Source organism: Nicotiana tabacum, chromosome 8, assembly GCF_000715075.1.
Source record: "Nicotiana tabacum cultivar K326 chromosome 8, ASM71507v2, whole genome shotgun sequence".
Taxonomy (NCBI): domain Eukaryota; kingdom Viridiplantae; phylum Streptophyta; class Magnoliopsida; order Solanales; family Solanaceae; genus Nicotiana; species Nicotiana tabacum.
In genome coordinates, this window is record NC_134087.1 from 91,730,503 (window position 1) to 91,742,762 (window position 12,260).

Genomic DNA, 12,260 nt, shown 5'->3' on the forward strand with positions numbered 1-12,260 from the left:
CCAGAACCGTGATGTGAACTGAGTACCTCTATCTGGAATGATGGAAACTGGAATACCATGCAGACAAACAATCTCCCAGATATAAATCTCTGCCAACCGCTCTGAAGAATAAGTGGTACACATAGGAATGAAGTGCACAGACTTGGTCAGCCGATCCACAATCACCCAAATGGCATCGAACTTCTTCAAAGTCCACGGAAGTCCAACTACGAAGTCCATGGTGATACTCTCCCACTTCCACTCGGGAATCTCTATCTACTGAAGCAACCCACCCGGTCTCTGGTGCTCATACGTTACCTGCTCACAATTGAGGCCCCGAACTACAAATCCAACTATATCTTTCTTAATCTGCCTCCACAAATAGTGCTATCTCAAATCCTGATACATCTTTGCGTCACCCGGATGAATGGAATACCGTGAACTATGGGCCTCCGCTAGAATCAACTCCCGAAGCCCATCAACATTGGGTACACAGATCCGACCTTGCATCCTCAATACCCCGTCATCACAAATAGTCACATCTCTGGCATCACCATGCAGAACTTTGTCCTTGAGGACAAGAAAATGAGGGTCATCATACTGACGCTCCCAGATACGATCAAATAAGGAAGACCGAGAAACCATGCAAGCTAGAACCTGACTGGGCTCCGAAAGATCCAATCTCGCAAACTGGCTGGCTAATGCGTGAACATCCATCGCCATGGGCCTCTCTACTACTGGTAAATAAGACAAACTCCCCAAACTCTCCGCCCGACGACTCAAAGCACCGGCCATCACATTGGGTGATACAAGATAGTGATATCATAGTCCTTCAGCAACTCTAACCACTTCCTCTGGCGCAAATTTATATTCTTTTGCTTGAACAGGTGCTGCAAGCTCCGATGATAAGTATAAATCTCACAAGGAACACCGTACAAATAATGACGCCAGATCTTCAAGGCATGAACAATAGCAGCTAACTTGAGATCATGGACATGATAATTCTTCTCATATACCTTCAACTGTCGGGATGCGTAAGCAATCACCCTACCGTCCCGCATCAATACCGCTCCAAGGCCAATCCTCGAGGCATCATAATAGACAGTATAAGACCCCGAACCCATAGGCAATATCAAAACTGAGGCTATAGTCAAAACTGTCTTGAGATTCTGAAAGCTCGCCTCACACTCTTTCGTCCACTAGAACGGAGCACCCTTCTGGGTCAGTTTGGTCATAGGTGCTATAATAGATGAAAACCCCTCAATGAATCGCTGATAATAACCCGTCAAGCTAAGGAAACTGCGGATCTCTGTAGCTGAGGATGGTCTGGGCCAACTTTGTAGTGCCTCCACTTTATTTGGATCCACCCGTATACCCTTACTCGATCCCACATGACCAAAGAAAGCCACAGAATCCAATAAAAACTCACATTTCAAGAACTTTGCATATAACTTCTTTTCCCTTAAAGATTGAAGCACTGTCCTCAGGTGCTACTCATGATCTTCCCGACTCCGGGAGTATACTAGAATATAATCAATAAAGACAATGATGAACGAGTCAAGATATGGCTGGAACATACTAAGCATCAAATGCATAAAGGCTGCTGGGGCATTGGTCAGCCCAAATGACATAACAAGGAACTCGTAATGACCATACCGAGTCCTGAAAGCAGTCTTCGGGATATCTGGCTTCCGAATCTTCAATTGATAGTAACCTGAACACAAGTGAATCTTAGAAAACACTCGTGCATCCTGAAGCTGGTCAAACAAATCATCAATACGAGTCAAAGGATACTGGTTCTTCACTGTAACTTTGTTCAACTGGCGATAATCAATGCACATACTGATAGAACCATGCTTTTTCTTCACAAACAAGATAGGAGCACCCCAAGGTGATACACTAGGCCGAATGAAACCTTTATCAAGAAATTCCTATAACTGATCCTTCAACTATTTCAACTCAGGAGGGGCCATACGATACAGAGTAATAGAAATGGGCTGATTGCCCGACAACAGATCAATGCCATAATCAATATCTCTATCAGGCGGCATTCCTGGAAGATCAGATGGAAACACATCCGGAAAGTCCCGTACTACTGGGACTAAATCAACTGTGGGGGTATCAATACTGACATCTCTCACATAAGTTATATACGTGTCACACCCCTTCTAAACCCTATGCTGAGCCTTAAGGAAAGAAATAACCCTACTGGAGGTATGATCTAAGGTACCCCTCCACTCTACTCGCGGTACACCTGGCATAGCCAGCATCACGGCTTTGGCGTGACAATCAAGAATAGCATAATGGGGCGACAACCTGTCCATGCCTAAGATAACGTCAAAATCTACCATGTTGAGCAATAATAAATCGGCTTTGGTCTCAAACCTCTAAGAACAACCAAACACAACTGATAAATGCGATCCACGACAAGAGAATCTCCCATAAGAGTAGAAACCTAAACAGGGGTACTCAAAGAATTCCGAGATACACCCAAATGCAGGGCAAAATAAGAAGACACATAAGAATAGGTGGAGCTTGGATTGAATAAAACTGATGCATCTCTATGAGAAACTAGGACAATACTGTGATGATAGAATCGGAGGCGACAACCTCGGTACGGGTAGGAAGGGCATAATATCTGGCTTGGCCTCCCCATCTAGGGCGACCTCTACCTCCCCGACCTCCACCTCTAGCTGGCTGAGCATGTGGGGTAGCAACTGGAGCTGTAACCATAGCCTGAGAACTCTGCTAGGCACGTTGTGGCTGCGACTGCCTTTCCGCAGATGCAGTGCCGCTTATGCGGTGCCTTGACCGCATCTACGGTCTAACCCCATTTCGCTTCAAACCGCATCTGCAGTGCTTCAACCGCTTCTGCGGGTTCGCACCTACGGTCCCCAAACCACAGGTGCGATTATGACAGCAGACTCAGCAGCTTCAGTTGCAAACTCTCAACTCCAAACTTCCCGTTAACCATCCCAAATCATCCCGAGGACCCCGGGACCTCAACCAAAAGTACTAACAAGTCATATACCACTATCCAAACTTATACCAATCCTTAAAGAACTTAAAACAACATCGAAACATCGAATTGACCATGGATTCAAGCCTAAGAACTCCAAAAACTCTCTGTTCACGCTTTTTATCAAATAGTATACCAAACCTCGTCCGAATGACCTGAAATTTTGCACACACGTCACATTCAACACTACAGAGCTACTCCAACTTCCGGAACTTCATTCCAAACCTTAGATAAAAATCTCACTATCAAACCAGAAACTTCCAAAATTCAACTTTCAACATTTCAAGCCTAAATTAGCTACAGACCTCCAAAATACAACCCGAAATCACCCAACGGAGCTAATGAAACTGACGGAATTCCATTCCGAGGCCATTTTCACACTATTCCGACTACAGTCCCATTTCTAAAACTTAAGCTCATATTTAGGGACTAAGTGTCCCAAAACACTACGAAACTCAAAACCAAACATCTCGGCAAATCACAATAGCATAAAAGACACGGGGAAACAGTTAATAGGGGATCAGGGCATAATTACTTAAAACGACCGACCGGATCGTTACATCCCTCTCCTCTTAAAACATTCGTTAGTCCTCGAACGAGCATAGAGACATACCTGAAGTAGTGAAAAGATGAGGGTAACGGCTATGCATATCCTGCTTCGTCTCCCAGGTTGCCTCCTCGACCGACTGACCCCGCCACTGAACCTTTACTGATGCAATATTCTTTGACCTCAACTTTCAAACTTGCCTGTCCAATATCGCCACTGACTCCTCAACATAAGATAGATCCTTGTCCAACTGGGCTGAACTGAAATCCAATACGTGTGACAGATCACCATGATACCTCCGGAGCATCGAAACATGAAATACCAGATGAACTCCTTCCAAGTTGGGAGGTAAGGCAAGCTCATAAGCAACCTCCCTAACACGCTGCAATATCTCAAAAGGGACAATAAACTTTGGACTCAACTTCCCTTTCTTCCGAAATCTCATAACGCCTTTCATTGGCGAAACCCGAAGCAGAACCTGCTCTCCAACCATATAGGAAACATCACGAACCTTCCGGTCCGCGTAACTCTTCTTTCAGGACTGGGCTATACAGAGTCTATCCTGGATCACCTTAACCTTCTCCAAAGCATCCAGAACCAAGTCTGTACCCAGTAACCTCACCTCACCCGACTCAAACCAACCCACTGGGGATCTACACCACCTACCATATAAAGCCTCATACGGTGCCATCTGGATGTTGGATTGATAGCTGTTGTTGTAGGCAAACTCCTCCAATGGCAAGAACTGATCCTAAGACCCTCCAAACTTAATCACACATGTACGAAGCATATCCTCAAGAATCTAGATAGTGGGCTCAGACTGTCCGTCCATCTGAGGGTGAAATATTATACTCAACTCCACCCGAGTGCCCAACTCATGCTGCACGGCCCTCCAGAACCGTGATGTGAAATGAGTACCTCTATCTGGAATGATGGAAACTGGAATACCATGCAGACAAACAATCTCCCAGATATAAATCTCTGCCAACCGCTCTGAAGAATAAGTAGTACACATAGGAATGAAGTGCACAGACTTGGTCAGCCGATCCACAATCACCCAAATGGCATCGAACTTCTTCAAAGTCCATGGAAGTCCAACTACGAAGTCAATGGTGATACTCTCCCACTTCCACTTGGGAATCTCTATCTACTGAAGCAACCCACCCGGTCTCTGGTGCTCATACGTTACCTGCTCACAATTGAGGCCCCGAACTACAAATCCAACTATATCTTTCTTCATCTGCCTCCACCAATAGTGCTATCTCAAATCCTGATACATCTTCGCGTCACCCGGATGAATGGAATACCGCGAACTATGGGCCTCCGCTAGAATCAACTCCCGAAGCCCATCAACATTGGGTACACAGATCCGACCTTGCATCCTCAATACCCCGTCATCACCAATAGTCACATCTCTGGCATCACCGTGCAGAACTTTGTCCTTGAGGACAAGAAAATGAGGGTCATCATACTGACGCTCCCTGATACGATCAAATAAGGAAGACCGAGAAACCATGCAATCTAGAACCTGACTGGGCTCCGAAAGATCCAATCTCGCAAACTGGCTGGCTAACGCGTGAACATCCATCGCGATGGGCCTCTCCACTTCTGGTAAATAAGACAAACTCCCCAAATTCTCTGCCCGGCGACTCAAAGCATCGGCCAACACATTGGGTGATACAAGATAGTGATATCATAGTCCTTCAGCAACTTTAGCCACTTCCTCTGGCGCAAATTATTATTCTTTTACTTGAACAGGTGCTGCAAGCTTCGATGATAAGTATAAATCTCACAAGGAACACCGTACAAATAATGACGCCAGATCTTCAAGGCATGAACAATAGCAGCTAACTCGAGATCATGGACAAGATAATTCTTCTCATATACCTTCAACTGTCGGGATGCGTAAGCAATCACCCTACCGTCCCGCACCAATACCGCTCCAAGGCCCATCCTCTAGGCATCATAATAGACAGTATAAGACCCCGAACCCATAGGCAATATCAAAACTGGGGTTGTAGTCAAAACTGTCTTGAGCTTCTGAAAGCTCGGCTCACACTCTTTCGTCCACTAGAACGGAGCACCCTTCTGGGTCAGTTTGGTCATATGTGCTATAATAGATGAAAACCCCTCAATGAATCGCCGGTAATAACCCGTCAAGCTAAGGAATTGCAGATCTCTATAGCTGAGGATGGTCTGGGCCAACTTTGCAATGCCTCCACTTTATTTGGATCCTCCCGTATACCCTCACTCGATCCCACATGACCCAAGAAATCCACAGAATCCAACCAAAACTCACATTTCAAGAACTTTGCATATAACTTCTTTTCTTTTAAAGTCTGAAGCACTGTCCTCAGGTGCTACTCATGATCTTCCCGACTCCGGGAGTATACTAGAATATCATCAATAAAGACAATAACGAACGAGTCAAGATATGGCTGGAACACACTAAGCATCAAATGCATAAAGGCTGTTGGGGCATTGGTCAGCCTAAATGACATAACAAGGAACTCGTAATGACCATACCAGTCCTGAAAGCAGTCTTTGGGATATCTGGCTTCCGAATCTTCAATTGATAGTAACCTGAACGCAAGTGAATCTTAGAAAACACTCGTGCACCCTGAAGCTGGTCAAACAAATCATCAATACGAGTCAAAGGATACTGGTTCTTCACTGTAACTTTGTTCAACTGGTGATAATCAATGCACATACGGATAGAACCATCCTTTTTCTTCACAAACAAGACAGGAGCACCCCAAGGTGATACACTGGGCCGAATGAAACCCTTATCAAGAAATTCCTATAACTGATCCTTCAACTCTTTCAACTTAGGAGGTGCCATACGATATGGAGGAATAGAAATGAGCTGATTGCCTGACAACAGATCAATGGCAAAATCAATATCTCTATCAGGCGGCATTCCTGGAAGATCAGATGGAAACAGATCCGGAAAGTCCCGTACTACTAGGACTAAATCAACTCTGGGGGTATCAATACTGACATCTTTCATATAAGCTATATACGTGTCACACCCCTTCTAAACCCTATGCTGAGCCTTAAGGAAAGAAATAACCCTACTGGAGGTATGATCTAAGGTACCCCTCTGCTCTACTCGCGGTACACCTGGCATAGCCAGCATCACGGCTTTGGCGTGACAATCAAGAATAGCATAACGGGGCGACAACCTGTCCATGCCTAAGATAACGTCAAAATCTACCATGTTGAGCAATAATAAATTGGCTTTGGTCTCAAACAACTAAGAACAACCAAACACGACCGATAAATGCGATCCAAGACAAGAGAATCTCTCATAAGAGTAGAAACATAAACATAGGTACTCAAAGAATCCCAAGTTACACCCAAATGCAGGGCAAAATAAGAAGACACATAAGAATAGGTGGAGCCTGGACTGAATAAAACTGATGCATCTCTATGAGAAACTAGGACAATACCTGTGATGATAGAATTGGAGGCGACAACCTCGGTACGGGTAGGAAGGGCATAATATCTGGCCTGGCCTCCCCCTCTAGGGTGACCTCTACCTCCCCGACCTCCACCTCTAGCTGGCTGAGCAGGTGGGGTAGCAACTGGAGCTGTAACCATAGCCTGAGAACTCTGTTGGGCACGCTGTGGCTGAGAAGTCTGTGGAGGTGCAATCCTCCCAAGTCTAGGGCAATCTCTCACCATATGGAATGTGTCACCATACTTAAAACAAGCTATGGGAGGACATGGCAGCTGTGACTGGCTCGGTCCAGGTCTGCTGGACTGACCTCTAAAAGCACCCCACGCAGGGGGCGTACTAGATCTGAAAGTGCATAATAAGGCTCCTGAGTCCTAGGAGGAGCTGGAATACCACTGGCTGCTGGAAGAGCTGAATGAGCGGGGCAAATTATATAACCCCTACCATGACGACCTGTAGCTAGGGCATAAGCACCAGAATAATGGCTCGACTCTCGAGACCTCTTGGCCTCCCTCTCCTCTCTCCACCTAGCATGCATACCCTATATCCTCCTAGCAATGCTCACCACCTGCTGATAAGAAATATCCATCTCCAACTCACGAGCCATGCTAGACCTGATCTGATGCTGGGAATAAGCCCCTCAATGAACCGGCGAAACCTCTCGCGAACAGTAGAAACCAAGGCTGGAGCATGTCTAGCAAAGCTACTGTAACCTACAACATACTCCGAGACAGTCATAGTACCCTGGCGCAAATGCTCAAACTCTGCGTACCATGCGTCCCTGAGGCTATGAGGAACAAACTCCTTTAGGAACATATCTAAAAACGGAGTCCAAGTTAGTGAAGCTGCCTCATTCGGACTATCTAACTCATAAGTATGCCACCACTCATAGGCGGCTCTGTCTGGTGGGATCGGGTTTCACGCCGCAACATAGAGCAATAAGGATGTCACGATCCCAGTCCGCCCTCTGTGACACTATCGTGATGGCACCTAGTCCCTACGGCTAGGTAAGCCTAACAAATGCGAAAAAGAAACAATTTGCGGAAAGAAAATAATATAAACCTAAATAACAAAATGAAATAGTGTTTAAGATGCAGCCTGGCATATAACAATACAAGAATCTCAACCTAACACTCCCAAAATCCGGAACCCCATGAATCACAAATAAAGAGATTACATAAAAAGCTCTAACTCAAGAAATGTCATCAACAAGGAAAATACAGAAGGGCTATACTAGTACTAAGAATAGAAAGGGACTCTTCGGTCTGCGGACGCGGCAGATATACCTCAAAGTCTCTACAACAGTGCCTCACCTCAAGAGTGATAAGACTAAGTTGAAGTACCTGGATCTACATATGAAAAACATGCGCAGAAAGGGCATGAGTACACCACAACGGTACTCAGTAAGTGCCAAGACTAACCTCGGTTGGGTAGTGACGAGGAAGGTCAGGGCCCTACTGAGATTAAATGAAATATAAGGTATGACAATATAGAATAAGGCAGTAAAATTAAGTGCAACAATAAGAAATAGCATAGAATAGAAAGAACAACAACAACTATAACAGAGACAAAGTAATCACGGAAAGGAGGACACCTCAACACAGAGATAACATCCGGGGATCTCTCAGTACCCCATGGATCTCTTGGTATTCTCAATATGTGTGCCGGGGATCTCTCAGTATCCCGAGGATATCTTAGTATCCTCAATATGTATGTAGGGGATCTTTCGGTATCCCAAGGATCTCTTAGTATCCTCAATATGTGTTGGGGATCTCATGGCATCCCACATTACAGTCCAAATCGATATATATGTGCCAGGGAACTCTCGGGATATCGTCCCGTAGTCCCAAAGTAAACACGCAGCAACAACACGAAGTATACTCAATTAAGTTCAATTTCACTCTAAGATAAAACAAGTATTTCTAGCCTAGCGTTCTTCACATAGTTCAAATAAGGCAGTTTGAGCAAATAAAACAATTAAAGCAATTAGACATGATTCCCTAAGCTAACAGCAGACTTAAGTACAAATAGAATAAACATGAAGGGGAAACATAATTAAAGTTACTTAATGAAAATAGAATTTCCAACAATTAGCACAAGTACACACTCATCACCTCGCGTACAAGGCATTTCAAATATCAACAATACCAAATCCTAAGGGGAGTTTCCCCCACACAAGGTTACGCAAGCCACTTACCTTGAATTGGCTCAAAATCAACCCGAAACCACATTCTTGCCATGAACACTCTACTCCAAATGGCCCAAATCTATTCAATTCAATTGCATAATGTAAATAACACTTCAAGTAACTGATTCTACAAATAAAGTTTAAGCTAATACGCAAAATTAGGTAAAATGACCAAAACGCCCCTCGGGCCCACATCTCGGAATTGGGTAAAATTTAGAAATTTAGAATCCTCATACTCTCACGAGTTCATATATATATAGAAATTACTCCAATCCGACATCAAAATCGTGATCCAAACTCAAATATTAGGTCTACGAACTTTTCCAACTTTTCTCCAATTTTCCACCCCAAATTCGAATTTAAAGGATGAATTTAGGCATAGATTCGTGGAAATTAATCAAAACCGAGTAAGAATTACTTACCCAAAACACCCAGGTGAAAATTTCTCTCAAAATCGCCAATTCAGAGCTCCTAAATCAATTTTCCAAGTTTTGAAACTAAACCCTCGATTCTGCCCCTTTTCTGCCCAGTGAAACCGCATCTGCGGCTCTAGGACCGCACCTGCGGTCTCGCTTATGCGAAGACCAGGTCACATCTACGACATTTCATTAAACATGGATTTTTCCGCACCTGCGACTGCCTTTTTGTAGATGCGGTGCCGCTTCTGCGGTGCCTTGACCGCATTTGCGGTCGAACCCCATTTCACCTCAAACTGCATGTGCGGTGCATCAACCGCTTCTGCGGGCTCGCACCTGCGGTCCCCAAGCCGCATGTGCGATTTTGACAGCAGACTCAGCAGTTTCAGCTGCAAACTCTCAACTCCAAACTTCCCATTAACCATCCGAAATTATCCCAAGGCCCCCGAGACCTCAACCAAAAGTACGAACAAGCCATATACCTTAATCCATACTTATACCAATCCTTAAAATAACCTAAAACAACATTGAAACATCAATTGACCACGGATTCAACCTTAAGAACTCCAAAAACTCTCAATTCACGCTTTCGATCAAAAAGTTTATCAAACCTCATCCGAATGACCTGAAATTTTGCACACACGTGACATTCAACATTACGGAGCTACTCCAATTTCTGAAACTTCATTCGGACCTTTAGCTCAAAATCTCACTATCGAACCGAAAACTTCAAAAATTCAACTTTCAGCATTTCAAGCCTAAATTAGCTACTGACCTCCAAAACACAATCCGAACATGCCCCTAAGCCAAAAATCACTCAACGGAGCTAACGGAATCGACAGAATTCCATTCCGAGACCTTCTTCACACTATTCCGAGTATAGTCCTATTTCTAAAACTTAAGCTCACATTTAAGGACTAAGTATCCCAAAACACTCCGAAACTCAAAACCAAACATCCTGGGAAATAAAAATTCCATAAATAGACACAAGAAAAGAAGTTGGGGATCGGGGTGTAAATTCTTAAAATGACCGACCGGGTCGTTACATCGTCACGACCCCAGTTCGCCCTCGGTGAACTATCGTGACGGCACCTAGTCTCTACGACTAGGTAAGCCTAACAAATGCGGAAAAGAAATAATTTGCGAAAAGAAAATAATATAAACCAAAATAACAAAATGAAATAGTGTTTAAGATGCCGCCTGTCATATAACAATACAAGAATCTCAACCTAACACTCCCAAATCCGGAACCCTATGAATCACATGTTAAGAGATTACATAAAAAGCTCTAACTCCAGAAATGTCATCAACAAGGAAAATACAGAAGGGCTATACTAGTACTAAGAATAGAAAGGGACTCTTCGGTCTGCGGACGCGGCAGATATACCTCAAAGTCTCTACAACAGCGTTTCGCCTTAAGTGTGATAAGACTAAGTCGAAGTACTTGGATCTGCACATGAAAAACATGCGCAGAAAGGGCATGAGTACACCACATTAGTACTTAGTAAGTGCCAAGCCTATCCTCGGTCGGGTAGTGACAAGAAAGGTCAGGGCCCTACTGAGATTAAATGAAATATAAGGTATGACAGTATAGAATAAGGCAGTAAAATTAAGTGCAATAGTAAGAAATAACATAGAATAGAAAGAACAACAACAACTATAACAGAGACAAAATAATCACGGAAAGGAGTACACCTCAACACAGAGATAACAATCGGGGATCTCCCAGGATACCGTCCTGTAGTTCCCAAATATAAATATCCAATGGATCTCCCGGGTGCAGTCCCGTAGTCCAACTCATAATCTCGGTATCCCAAGGATCTCCTAGTATCCTCAATATATGCTGGGGATCTCATGGTATCCCGCACTACAGTCCAAATCGATATATATGTGTAGGGGATCTCCCGGGATACCGTCCCGTAGTCCCAAAGTAAACACGCAACAACAACACGAAGAATACTCAATTAAGTTCAATTTCACTCCAAGATAAAACAGGTATTTCTAATCTAGCATGCTTTACATAGTTCAAATAAGTCAGTTTGAGCAAATAAAGCAATTAGACATGATTCCTTAAGCTAACAACAGGCTTAAGTACAAGTAGAATAAACAGGAAGGGGAAACACAATTAAAGTTACTTAATGAAAACTGGATTTCCAACAATTAGCACAAGTACGCACTCGTCGCCTCGCGTACAAGGCATTTCAAATATCAACAATACCAAATCCTAAGGGGAGTTTCCCCACACAAGGTTAGGCAAGCCACTTACCTCGAACCGACTCAAAATCAACCCGAAACCATGTTCTTGCCACGAGTACTCGACTCCAAATGGCCCAAATCTATTCAATTCAATTGCATAATGAAAATAACACTTCAAGTAACTGATCCTACAAAAAAATTCTAAGCTAATATGTGAAATTAGATAAAATGACTAAAACGCCCCTCAGGCTTATGCCTCAGAATCGGGTAAAATTTACATTTTCAGAATCCTCATACTCTCACGAGTCCGTATATATAGAAATTACTCCAATCCGACATCAAAATCATGATCCAAACTCATATATTAGGTCTAGGAACTTTTCCAACTTTTCTCCAATTTTTCCACCCCAAATTCGGATTTAAAGGATGAATTTAAGCATAGATTCATGGAAATT